Here is a 14933-nt window from a genome sequence, read left to right as displayed (position 1 = left end):
TCCCTATTTAACACCATCCTATAAGCTATAAGTCAATCTTAGATAGAAACTAAACAAGTTATGTACTACCTATTACCTTGAAAATTAGACTTCTAAATGTAAGCTAGCTAAATTCCACATAGTGAAGGTGAAGATTATAAAATAAGAGGCTCTAGCTTAGGCTAAGGCAACGGATTAGCATTCGAAGGATTTTGATAGGATGGCTATAGATTCTATGAAGAGAATAGAAGATAAAGTTGACAAGTAGGATATTCTAGAGAAAGAGATGGATTCCATTAAGTTTACTATAGTTTTTAAGGAGGACAATTTTTTTTTGGAGAATATGGTTGTCGATCTTCAGGAAAAATATGACAAAATAGTGAAAAATATAGAGGACTTCATGGTGTTGAGTGGGGAGATGGTTAAAATTATGATAGTCTCTATGCAAATTTTACAATAGGAATAATAAAGTAAGAATTCAAAGCATAAAAGGGTTGAGATGGTTGTTGCTTCTACTATTTTGTTAGTATAGTCTCTAAAAGGGGAGTGTTAATATTACTCCAAATGCTACTCCCACGCAAGAGGTAAATACAAACAAGGAGATGTGTATTATAGTCAATGTCAATCTACTCAACAAGGAGTTTCAATTTATGAAGGGTCTCAAAGTTTTGAAAAATCAGTAGTTGGTTTAGTTGAGTTTTCTAGTTTTCTCTCAATCCCTTTTACTTTTGTGATTGTCTATTAGTCCTCTTGTAGCATATTGCCTTTGGTTTTTTGGTAGTGTCACTACAATTTAGATCCCTCTTCTTTGCCTTGTTGGCTAATATATATAACAGTTCAAGCCCTATCTCAATCTACCTAATTAGAACCAATGGTGATTTTTAAACTATAATTTTATAATAAATTTCGGACCTCTACTAAGGTTTTCTTAAATTTTTCAATATCAATATCCTACTAGATTTAAATTAATATCCATTAGTGTAATTTGCTTTTCTTTATTGTGGAACTGTGAATATGCTATGCCTCTAGGAAACATTTTCTTATGGATTTATCTTTTCACAACTCCATGGATATTGCTACTATATTTAAAAGATTTATTATCACTATAAATGGCTCCCATGCCCAAGCAGCCTCAAAATTTAATCGTTAAGGTGTCTACTATGGTATTCTCTCTAAAAATTTCCAAATAGTTGTCTTCCCATTCTTAAATTTAGTAAGGCATGCCACTAGTTATATAATTTCATATTGATATGGTAGTATATTGAAATGGTCTCCTTGGAAATTATGCTCAAGGATTAGGTCCATAGTGCTTGTTTCATATATGGTCTCATCATGATTTTATACAAAGTCATAGTAAATATTTATTTCCACTCTTTTATAGAATCATACCATCTTAATGCTATCCTAAAAAAATGTTACCCTCACCTTGTCTAATATTCTTTATTATTTTCAAAATCTTAGACCTGGGATTTTTATCATCTCTAATGAAAAAAATATTTCAGCCCCTATTTGGGTTAAGTTCCCTTGGTTATGTCCAAGGGATTGAGCTTAATTGGTTAAAACACCGGGTTCTCATTATGGAGACCCAAGTTCCATTCCAAATAGGGACATCTAAAGTGGAATTCTAAGTTGTGATTCTTGGACTTTCATAGATGGGGAAGGTCTTGGGGTCAATCTAATCAAACATAATAATAATAATAATAATAATAATTCAAAGAAATGTAATGGGGATGGGCCCCCCTACTATGTCCCCACTGGTTCATAGCTCCAGTCAAAATCTATTCAGGCTTCGGCCAATTACCTATCAAAAAAAAAAAAAGTTTCCCTTGGTTACCCTTCTCAAGTTATAGTGTTTGATCTAGGTATTTCTTTATCATGCATAATTATTTGTGTCGACCTAAAAAGTTATTTTCATCTTTTTCTTAGTGGTAATTCTATGTTGAATTGAACCTATCCAATAATTGGAAGAAGACAATCAATATATAGATTGGAAAAATAAAATAGGCTCAAAGTTGTTTGTACTTAAAACTTTTAAATGGTTCCTATTAATTTACTCATCTAAGTATAAAACCGAGGACTAAAATTTGGTTCTCCACCACCCTAAGCCTTTAAAAAATGGTACCTCTAGTCCTAACCTTTTTCAATAAAAGGATAAGGGATGGAATAATAATGTTAATTATAAATCTAAAATTTCTTCTAGTGATGATAGTCCCGTTAGACTTGTTCATTATTTTAGGGTTTGGATTCAAAAATTACTATAAAGCTTCCAAAATCTATAAAATTTATTACTTGAACTCTTTGGAAGAGTTATAGTAAATAAAATATATGAGATTCTTCCTAGTGGTACCATCGTAGTGTCAACCATGACATATCACTTCTTGAAAAGATGACAACAATGTAATAAAGGTGTGATAGCCTATTGGATAATAAAGATAGGGAGATAATATGTGCTAGAGAAATGGAGAATTTTGTAGTTTAATTTCTACATAGGAACTTTTCATTCAAGTGAATCTCTTTTGTAGAATATTTATTCTTCTCTTGATGAGTTGGGTCACAAAATTAGTCTTGACACTTCTTTATAAATTACTTCTTGTAAAATGTTAGCGATTTAATATATCTCCACAAAATTATTCTCTTTTATATGTTAAAATTTTAATTTTTAGGTTTCAACATTGTTAGTTTTCAAGGAATTAATATGTATAATATTTATATTTTTATATCTTATAATGTCCTTTAGGTAGCTAGTTATTTTTTGGGCAACAAAATTGTATTAGGTCAAAATACTTCTATCGCCTTTATTCCTCTTTATGATACCAATTCCTAGTTGACAAGGGATGTGTCTCCATCGATCAAGTGTTATTACCTTTTTTCAACACTTATAATGAATACAATTTCTAGTGGTCCAACAAATAGCAATATTAATTTTTGAAGATTTATGGATGTATTTAGTGATGTTTAATTCTTTCCATACTCCAAGAGCTTCAACTTGGTCCTCATTTATTTAATCCATGTAAATTATTTTTGTTATTGCACCATCCTATGTTATCATTAGTGGTCAACAATCCAAGGAATTTGAAGTACTTTTGTCCATCCATCAAGGATTCCCCCTTTCTCTAGATTTTTACGTCCTTGAAACATAAGGATTTGTTTATTTATTTTCCCATGTAATTTATCAATCCCCAATTAGGATGAATACTATATATAATTCTCACAACCATTAGTCAATGGTCATTTTTATTATTATTCTTTCCTCACCCTTATGGAGGATGAATATATTTTTTATGTAGGACAAATTCAATATCTTGATACATTTTTTGAACCTTTAGCTTGAGTATCCAAGGGACAAAAATGGACCATCACGTGGAACACTTTTTTTTATACATTCCAATTTATTTTTAAGATTTTATTTTTTCCATCTATCGAGCTATTGTTTCCTAGATACAATAATATTATCTACAAAAATATAGATTTATATAACAATGTTAGATACCACACATGTGTTATTATTCTTGGTGTTAGGTTTCCTAGGAATCCTCCTACTTAAAGATTAAAAATTTGTTGAGGAACTTTCTATATGCTTCCAATGTTATGCACCAAGGATTTTATTGTGTAAGTTGGGAGTATTGGTACCTAATCCAAAATATTGGTGGTTTACATCTACTTATATTATGTTTAAAATGTATTTTCCTAATTAATAAACAAATTATCATGGATATTGATAAAAATGAAACTTGAAAAATTCTCGTATGACCTATGTCAATTCATATGTGTGTATTAAATGGATATCACAGAAAGGGCTAGATCTTAGTACAATATTTACTATTAGAGATCTAATTTGGATTTGAAAGTTACCTTTTTCAGAGATATTTCAAAGGATTTGGTGGATACTATTACTTGTCTTCTATGGCTACAAAATAATATCCACAATAACCTTTCATTATACTATAACTTTTTCATAAGGTCGGGCCCTATTCTTTTCCTTCAAGGCCACCTAGTGACAAAAGTTTCATGGATGCATGCTTTAAATATTTTTAAATGAGGTATTCTAGTTATTCCAAGTCTCATTAACAGACACACAATAAATATCTTTATTTACTATAGATGAAAATTTTAATTATTAAACAAAGATTGAGACTTTTCAAGTTTTTATTGATATTATTCCCCTATAAAAGGCTTGAGAAAATAGGGTTAACTCATATAATCTCTAGTAAAAGGTTTTAAAATGATACCTTAATACACTATTTCAAGATTATATGTCTTGCAAAGGATATTTGTGGCATTATCCTCTTCTTCCCATGGTTGGTCAACAAAGCCATCATTGATAACATTAGTCTTCTCTTTGATTAGCATTGCATATTCTACAGAATTTGGTTGGTAACTATAAAGTCTAAATTGATATAGATTCTTTTTTATTTATATTTTATCAAGGTCTTCTACTCGGTTTCTATAGTGCATTTTAGGGTTCTTAATTCACATTGTGTATTTGTTGGATAAATATAAACTCTTAAATATCTTTTCTAGTTTTGCACCAAATCTTAGGAATCTTAGAACTAGATTCATAACTTTTGGAAATTTTAGGCTATCTCCTTTTTTAGGGTATAGAATTTTGTTAGGGGACTAACCTTGTCTCCCTTATAAGTAATCCTAGTAACATTTTAGGTGGCATTTCTAATAGATATTTTAGGTGGCTTGTCTAATAGATATTTTTGAGTAGTAAAGAAATACACCTTGTATTAATACAATTTCCTTTCCTCCCACTTCTTCTCTTCCTTGATTATTTTTGCAAGGTCATAATCAATCTACAAGAAGATATTATAAGTATGATATTCTAGCTTTCAACCTATTGGGTCTCAAATCAACAGATTAGATAGGTTCTAAGGAAATGCCAACTCCTATGCTCAAACTTTCCAATTGACTTGGCCAACTTATAGAGTGAACCTATTTGATTACTAACTCTCTCACTTTAGGCTCTGCAGGACCTAGGCGGGTATACCTACTCACTAGTTGTTTTCAATGACTAATGCTTTTTTATAGCAGATTAAGTATCTTGATCTAATTTCCTCCTATCTTAGAATGGCATAAATTCCTAGGATCGAGATATAGCATATCAGTTCAAGATTGTTGTTATAGAAGTTATTCAATCTTTGTGCTTGAAATTTATGTATATACACTATTGCTAGTCTATTCTATATTTCCTACTCAGCTACTCCTATTACTTTTAAAGTGAATGTGAACTGATGAGTTGTATTCTATAGATGACCAGTGCCTTTCTTCATTGTTTGGGCTACAGAGCCTTTTTCATCTTGCATTGATGGTATTGTTTCTTTGAAAGCCTTTTCTCATCGGTGAGGACCACCTCTGCTTTCTTCGATACTTTTTGTTGGTGAAATCATCGCTTTCGGTGAGTACTTTCTAGACTTCACTAGCACTCCCTTTTCTTCGATATCCCTTTTTATATCGATGAGACATTGCTAGGTCTCATTGTTATTATTTGGATTTTGGATATTTTGATAGAATGCTATCATATTTGTTCAATAACTTATGGGCTATTATGATATCAATAAAAATAATGGTTTTTTCTAAAAATGGAGGGCTCTTGTAATTCAATCTTACAAATTAAGATATTTTACTTAATTCAAATTTGATGCTCAACAGTGGCTCTGACTGGGGATGGGGGTATGCTACGGATACCTTCAAGAATCTAGACTCTCTGGTTGATATAGGGCAAAATCAAAGGAAATGTGGTTTTTACCATGGGGCGAGACCTAAACTACTATGCATGGAGAAGGCTATTTTCAAGAAAAGAAGTTTTTCAAGAATTGTTTATGTAGTAGCAGCTCCTAAACTTCTCCCATAGCACTCTAGAGGAAATAAGAACCTTCCCCTGCTTTATCCATTATCGCATATGGTCCAAGCTGATGAGCTTAAAATATGCTCATAATTTGGATGTTATGATAAACTTTTAAATGCCTTTACTTTTGTTATTTCATGGATGTTCAGACTTTGTGAAACCTTTTTGGGATATCCTGTAGCAAGAGACTTTTATATTCCTGCAACTCTTTGTGATTGACTTGATTGCATTTATTGCCCCGTTGACCCCCTAAAATGACTGGTATATCATATACAATTTTTCAATGATGAAGTAAATCTAAAATGTGTGATTAATGAATGGATATCATGTATGTGCCATACGCCTTTTCTGTTGCCTGTTACCTTTTGTTTCGCAGGTTGTTGAAGAACGATCGAGTCAAGCGCAGCCAATCTCGGCCTTGCAGTAAAGTCCATTTCCTGCATGACTTCGAGGAAGCTCCGGCAAAGACTCTTTGACTGAAATCATGGGAAAGAATTTTAATGACAAAGAGTGGAGTGCTAGATTCTCTCTGGATCAGGTTGAACGCATAAATTCATTTATGAAGTTTCTTCCTTGATTCGAGGATATGTTTTACTTCCACGTCTTTCTTTGATGGGGTTAGTTAGTTAGTTAGTTGCTCTCCTGTTTTTAAATAAAGCTTCTCCTCTTGCGCGAGAAAAAAGAAAGAGAAAGAATAAGAATAGTAGATGTCATGTAAGAATCAAGATGATAATGAAAGACAGAATCTGCTTAACCAGAAGCAGAGTTTGTTGTTAGTTTCCATATCAACAAAACAATGTATATCATTCTATTTTTATGAATAAAGTCCAATGAAGTTCTGAGTTTCGTATCTGCGTAATCAGGAGATGCTTGCTAAGGGGGCCCACTTAGTAGGTATCTGTAGCTAGTTAGTTAGTTGTTCTTTCCTGTTAAGCTTCAGTTTGCTTTCATCTTTAAAGTTTTTATACAAACTCAGCTTTACATTGCTCCTGCAGCACAAGGAATCCATCACTGTGTCTGCTCCTGCAGCATAAGGCCAGTTCATAGTTTGTGTTTCAGTTGTAGTTATTATGGTTTCTGTCGTAATCAAATCATAGTTGAGTTAAAAAGCTTTGCATTACCTTCCTGTAGCGTAGGTAGGATTTCTTTTTAGTATGTATTTCCGCTAAGATTTGACCAAAATAAGTTCCTAGTGCATATATTTTGCCGCGCCATTTAAAGTATACATCCCCTGGTTTGACAAGTAAATGAACGTCTACAGAGAGAGATATTGGTCACCTGTTGGAATGCCCAATTCCCAGGAAAGGTTTTACTGTGATTTTCATATCCTTTTGTGGGCGACCACCACAAGCCATAGAGCCTCAAACTTGCCATGCTTACCTTTATCTTGGCTCCTGGCATTCCACATTAAAACCAAATCACCAATTTTAAAATTTCTCTCTGTTGTTCTTTTGTCATACAATTTTTTCATCTGATTCTAAATTTTAATGTTTTGATCTTTTGCTTCTATCCTGACTTCATCAAGCTCTACCATCTATATCAACCTCTCCTATAAAGGGTCATTAATCTCTATCCCTTCCTGTGCTATGAATTTATGTATAGGTAGGAGGCTACCCAAAGGGAGTCTAGCCCTTTTACCATAGACCAGCTCATATGGGGACCTCCCTATAGATTTTTTTACTATTATTCTATCTGCCCATAATGCTAGATTTAGTTTTGCGACCCACATCCTTTTATTTTGTCCTAGCACTCTTTTGATAATCTTTAGGATGTTTTTGTTACTAGATTCAGTGTGCCCATTACCTTGAGGGTGGTAAGGGGATGAATGAGATATTGTGATGCCATATTCTTCACAAAAGGTATTGAATTCTTCAGACCTGAAAGCCATGCCGTTATCAGAGATGATCCTTGCAGGAACACCGAATCTAGTAATGATATTTTCCAATATGAATTTTATCACTATTTTACTGGTGGCCTGTTTAGTACTTCTTGCTTCCACCCATTTGGTAAAGTAATCCGTGGCAACCAAAATCCATTTGTGCCCTTCGCTCAACTTTTCTGATATCTCTCCTATAAAGTCTATTCCCCACTATTGAAATGGTTCTTCGACCTACAATGGTCTTAGTGGGAGTGATCCTTGATACTTCATTTACCCAGAGAATTTCTGACAAGCATCACATTTTCTAACATAAGCATAGGAATCATTGAAGACACATGGCCAAAAATATCCAGCTCTCAATATCTTGTGTGCAGTAGTTTTGGCTAAAAAATGACCACCACGAACCCCTTCATGCATCTCTTGTAGGATCTTCTCTTCTTGGTGTTCATCTAGGCATAACAACAATATACCATCTCTATTTTTCCAATACAAGTCTCCATAGATGATCACATATTTTGTGGATTTCAGTTTTAATGTTCTCTTTTGATTATCAGTCATACCATCTGGACATATTATGTGCTTGAGATAATACATTATATCTGCATACCAGAATGTATTTTCAATACTGAAACTGGCTTCATCTAGTCCAACCTCATTTACCTGAAATTATTCAACCCTTGCTCTTGCCATAAGTTTAGCCAATCCCTGACCTTTGATAACTTGTGAAATCTTGAGCTCAATATTGAATTCTTGAATCTGGTTGATCCATTTACATCTTTTTCCTATGACCTTAGTTTGTCTGAATATGTCCTTCACTACTGCATTAGGAACATATGCCATAACTTCTGCACCTACTAAATATGGTATGAATTGTTTTACTGCTTTTACCAATGCATAAGCTTGTTTTTCATTTAGGTCATATTTAATTTCGAATGAATTCAATGACTTACTGAAATACACCATAGGTTGCTCACAATTGTCCTGGTTCTTTTGTAATAACACTGTTGCCACTGTATGATGAGATGCACATGAAAAAATTAAAAAAGGTTTATTGAAATCTGGGGATGTCAATATTGGTGCCTCAGATGTTGCCCTTTTTATATCTAGAAATGTATCTAATGCCTCTGAATCCCAATCATTCTTAGCTTCCTTTTTTAGCATCCTCACTATAGGTTTTATGATATCTGCAAAATTAAGGATGAAACTTCTGACAAAAATTGATTTGTCCCAAAAATGATTGAACAAATTTGATTGTATTTGGGATAGGTATTTCATTTATTGTAGCTACTCTTTTAGGGTCACTTTTCACCCCTTCCTTAGAAACTATATGTCCTATGAGCTTCCCTTCTTCAACTGTGAAATGATATTTCTTCGATTGAGGGAAATTCCATATTCCAGAGCTTTCTTGAATACTTTCTCAAGGTGATCACAATGATCTTCAACCCTTTTTGAATAAGCTGTTAAATCATCCCAATACACCACCATTATTACATCAATCAGTTCTGCAAACGCTACATCCATTGCCCTTTGAAATGTTTCCCCTACATTTGTTAATCCGAATGGCATTCTTGCATATACATATGTGCCCCATGGTGTTGTGAAAGATGTCTTACTTTGTTCAGCTTCTTTAACTTTTTCCTATTTATACCCCAAGAACCCATCCATCATGGACAATAAATCACATCTAGTCACTTTCTGCGGCATATTATCCATGTTTGGTAAAGGATAATTATCTTTTAATGATGATATGTTCAGATTTCTGAAGTCCACACATAGTCTTATGTCCCCATTTTTCTTTCTGATAGGTACCAAATTTGAAACCCAAGTAGAGTATCTACAAGTTTTAATTATCCCTACATCTTTCATTTTTATTATTTCCTCTTTCATCTTAGGGAGTAAAGTGGGGTTTATAGGCCTCTACTTTTGTCTGAATGGTTTAGCATCAAGCTTAAGAGGTATCTCATGTTGGAAGAGATCCTCTTTGTATTCTTTGAGGTCATCATAAGACAATGCAAATGCGTGCTTATATTTTTTGAGTAACATTACTAATTGTTGCTTCATTTTAGGAGTCAATTTATTACCAATAAAAATGTATCTTGGTGGTTCTTTGCTTCCCAAATTAATCTTCTCAACATCATTTTCTTTGACTGAGGTTCCTTTGATTTCAACTTTGTCTTGTATGTTGAAAGCTCTTTCCAATGCGACTAGTCCTCCAGGTATTTTATTAGATTTTAACTGTATGATTTCTTGTCCCAACAAAGTCTCTTTCCCATCTGTCATCTACACAAAATCATTGCAGTTGATAGCTTGTGCTTGGTAGTGATCCACATAGTGTAAGAATTTTAACAAATCATTGTAATCATGAAAAACTTGCCAATTATACAAGTTATCTGGAACAGAAGGTTTGACTTTTATTTCCATTTATGAGACTCCATTCAGTGTTATATCATTTACCTTCAAAGCAACATTGGCCAAGATGTCAACCATGATATTCTTTGATCTGTCAATCCAACTTATCTAGAAAGCATCAAACAGTTCCATAGTATCCCATACAACATCCCTGTATTGTCTCAACCTATGATGTTTGGAGGCATACTTTTGTTTGATTTGAGATATTACTAGTTCTGAATCCCCAAAGACACTGATCAATTTAATTCCATGCTTGGTAGCCACATTAAGTCCAGTGAGTAAGGCTTCGTATTCTGCAATATTATTTGTATACTCAAACATCAGTTTGAAAGAATACTTGAACATCTCTCCATCTGGTGAGATAAATACAATTCCAGCCCCACTTCCTTCCTTGTTGCATGATCCATCAAAGTATATCTTTCATACTTGATCTTTACTCTTCTTTACTGTAGACTCTATCGGGACCAATCCTCTCAATTTTGTTTTCGTCAACTCTACTTTGAAGTTGTCCATATCTGACTGGATGAAACATACCAAATCAATAGGTTTTGCCTCCTCGATGATGTTTTGAGTGAGGTTCTCTGTCGATCCTTACCTCCTATCCATTTACTGGTATAGTAGCATATGATAAGTCTAGCTGGACATGGCCTCCTATCAGGTTCAACCATTGTCTTGACAATAACATACCATAGTTAGGAGGGACATCAACCACAGTGATGTCCATTTTATAAGATGCTTCTGGACATGCTGCCAATTTGAATTCAACATCCTTCATGACACCAACCACTAGGACGGAACGGTTATCCATGGCATAACATTTACCAAAATTTGTGTCCACTGACATTCCAAGTTCTTTCATGACTCCTACTGGCATAACATTTATAACAGCTCCTAAGTCAATCATGTAATTTTTTATCATCTTGTTATTGATCATCAGGGTTACATAAAATGGGTCTACTTGAGAGGGATTTTTTCTTATTGTTGACCCTAAATATATGGTTGGAATAGGGTTATCATTATTTTGGCTATTTTGCTTATGTTATTTGGTTTCTTCCTTAGATACACCATTGATCACCTTTAAGGTTTTTTTGCGATACTCCGGGAACTTCATAATCTCAAGTAGTGGGACAGAGACCTTCATCTGTGTCAAGGTGTTGGCAATATCAAATGATGTTATAGTAGACTATACTGAAGTGTCCATTGTCCTGTCCTTATCACCCTTTCGCATCCTATAATCTTGCAACTCCTTTTCCTTAATTAACTTTGTGTTTTCTCCCTGGGTTCTACTCGGCTTAGTTATCAATTTAGATGTTTTATTAATCTCCTTCATGAACATGCCTGATGGTTTGCCTTGTTCAGGGTTTATAGTTATGTTTCTTAGCATATAAGTCCTTTTGGCTTGTTCAACAATAGCTATAGTAATCCTCTCTTGCTCTTCTTTAGTAGGGATCCTTAACCTGACTTCATCTTCCTCATCTAAGAATACCTGTTGCATACAACACTACTGATTAATCCACCTAGAATTTACATCACTTCCTTCACTCCCCTCAGATGAGTCATAGTCATCAAAGGATAGTAATTTTATCGCATGACCATCTGCATATTCTTTACATTCTGCCTCTCTTCCCTACAACTTCATTGCCACCACACACTGGTAAGGAGAATGAGGCATATCACTTGCTAAGCACCACATATCTTCATCAAACACCTAGTTCACCACTTTTCTCAAAGGATCTGGTATTTGGTTACCTTCTTTCAGGTTCTTGTCCACTAGTTTTCCATCTTTCCATGTGGTATTATAAGACATATCATGCAATCTGGGCCTATCATGGCGATAAAACTATTGTTTCTCTATTTTATTCACTCTGATAGACAAATCCTTGAGAACATTCAACACCTTGTCCAACTTGTCATCGTCCTTTGTTTGTTTAGGGGCTTTGGATTGAACAACCTTGCATCATCCCTTCTTCCTATAGTTCCAGCTTCTTTTCTATTATTTTCTATATTTATTGCTGCTTTCATGACTCCTTGAAGGGTTGTAGGATTCTTTGTCCTAAGCTCATAGTTTGTTTTACTGTCAAAAGCATTCATGTAGTACAAAATGCTAACTTCAAGAACAAGTTTTATTCTGTTAGGGATTTTATTCATAAATCTATTAAATCTCTTATTGAAATCAGCCACTACTTCATTTGTATCCTTCTTGATGCTTATGATCTCATGTAAGGCAAACTCTGGGCTATTGTGGTGTCTGTATTGTTCAAGAAAAAGTCTTTTGAATTCTGTAAGGCTGTTTACTAAAAAATCTAGCGGTGCTCTGAACCAATCTCGGGCGTTCTCTGTCAATGACTGCATGAACAACTTCATCTTGACATCCTCATATGGGAGACAAAAATCCTCCATAACTGCGTCAAAAGCTTTGCAATGTGTTTCCCCTGAGATGGCATTACTCCCAGTGAACTTTGGTATTGCAGTCCTAATTTCATTAGGGATAGGATGAGGATACACCATCATCCTTGAAAAGTCGAACTACCTGATGCGTTCTCTGTTCATCAGTCTGTATCCACCTTGGAAAAAGTTTCCATAGTTTGGTCTCACATTGTTATTACCAAGAGGAAATTGGTTTTGTGGTTGAAAGTGGTTTTGATATGTAAAGGCATTGAACTGGTTATGCTGACACTCAAGAGGTAAATTGGGGTATGGGAAGTTGTTGAAGTGATTGTGTTGGTGCTCAGGAGGTATATTATTATATGGAAAGCCATTTGGCCTAGGATTGTATAGAGGGTTTTCAAACACGTTGTAAGTATTGTTCTTCACATTTGTTTTATCTGTATTGTTTCTCCCTCTATTTAATCCTTGGGCTTCATGTTCACACATTGTCTTGTATCTCTCCAAGTCATGATCAATATTATCTTCATTAATATTCATACCCACTCTAGTACATGATTCTATACATTCCTGTACTCTTCCTTCATCTTTCATTTCAATGGCTGCTTCCATCATTTGTTTCATCAAATCTGCCATACGATCTGATGCATCCACCTTCCCTGAGCCTGAGGAACTTGAAGCTCCAATCCTTGAATTTGGATGATGATTCTCAAAGCCAGGAGGGAATTTCCCTTTCCGCGCTCAATCCATAGCTACCAGGTCCTCATCCTTGGGGTATGTGGGAACTGTATAATTTTGTTTACTCAAGGCTGGATGTGAATGGTTTTCAGAATAGTGTTGATTATACTTCCCATTCATAAAGTTATTTTTAGGTTCCATCGGACTATCTATTGATTTCTCCTTTGGATTTCTTTTACTTCTCTTCTGATCAAAGTTTAATTGGACTATGGGGTGGCCTTGTGTTATTGACCTCCTTCTGTACATAAAATTTCTTATTTTAGGCTCGCCACTTTTCTTCTCGAAAGGAATTTGTATTTTGTATATGGGTTCTTTCCCACAATAGAGTACCTTTTTTTTTTTAATGTTCCCCAACAGAGTCACCAATCTGTTGGGTCTCAAATCAATAGATTGGATAGGTTCTAAGGAAATTCCAACTCCTATGCTCAAACCTTCCAATTGACTTGGCCAACTTATAGAGTGAACCTATTTGATTACTAACTCTCTCACTTTAGGCTCTGCAGGACCTTGGCGGGTATACCTACTCACTATTTGTTTTCAATGACTAATGCTTTTTATAGCAGAATAAGTATCTTGATCTGATTTCCTCCTATCTCAGAATGTCATAAACTCCCAGGATGGAGATATAGTAGATGAGTTCAAGATTGTTGTTGTAGAATTTATTCGATCTTTGTGCTTGAAATTTATGTATATACACTATTGCTAGTCTATTCTATATTTCCTACTCAACTACTCCTATTACTTTTAAAGTGAAATGTGAACTGATGAGTTGTATTCTATAGATGACCTATGCCCTTCTTCGGTGTTTGGGCTACAAAGTCTTTTTCATCTTGCATCAATGGTATTGTTTCTTCAAAAGCCTTTTCTCATCAATGAGGACCACCTCTGCTTTCTTCGATACTTTTTGTCGGTGAAATCATCGTATTCGGTGAGTCCTTTCTAGAGTTCACCGGCACTCCCTTTTCTTCGACATCCCTTTTTATATCGAATAGACATCACTGGGTGTCATCGATATTATTTAGATTTTGGATATTTCGATAGAATGCTATCAGATTTGTTCGATAACTATGGGTTATTATGATATCAATAAAAATAATGTTTTTTTCAAAAAATGGAGGGCTCTTGTAATTCAATCTTACAAATCAAGATATTTTACTTAATTCAAATTTGATGCTCAACACAACCCTCAAGAAAGGTGGAATAATTATCTCATCAACATAATGAAATATCACCCATTGTTGCTCTTGAGCTTCACATGAACCTTTTTCCTGTTAATGTGCTTCACCACTCTTTGTCAACTAGAATCCAACAAGGTTTCATGGCTAATGACTAGATCATGCTCATCAATCTTCTAAAGACACTCTTCAAAAAGAGAATGAACTTATTAGTTGGGAGCTAGTTCTTTTTAATCATACCTCTAGAAATGTTAGGGAGAAACTTAATTATACAAAATCCTTTCCTATAATTACTTTATGCAATTAGTTTATCTATGTTACATTTGAACTTTTTCTTCAAACTATTGTGTACCGTTTAGACTTTATAGAGTTGCCTTCCTGCCATTCACATTTTAATATATTATTATTTTAAATTGACTTTAAAAGATTAATTTATTTATTAAATAATTAAAAACTAAAATAATAATTATTCAAATAAAAATATTATAAATAATATAACAAATTTAACATTTCCTTA

This window comes from Cryptomeria japonica, chromosome 5 (genome assembly GCF_030272615.1).
Source record: "Cryptomeria japonica chromosome 5, Sugi_1.0, whole genome shotgun sequence".
In the NCBI taxonomy this organism is placed as follows: Eukaryota; Viridiplantae; Streptophyta; class Pinopsida; order Cupressales; family Cupressaceae; genus Cryptomeria; species Cryptomeria japonica.
Note: the sequence above shows the minus strand (reverse complement) of the source record.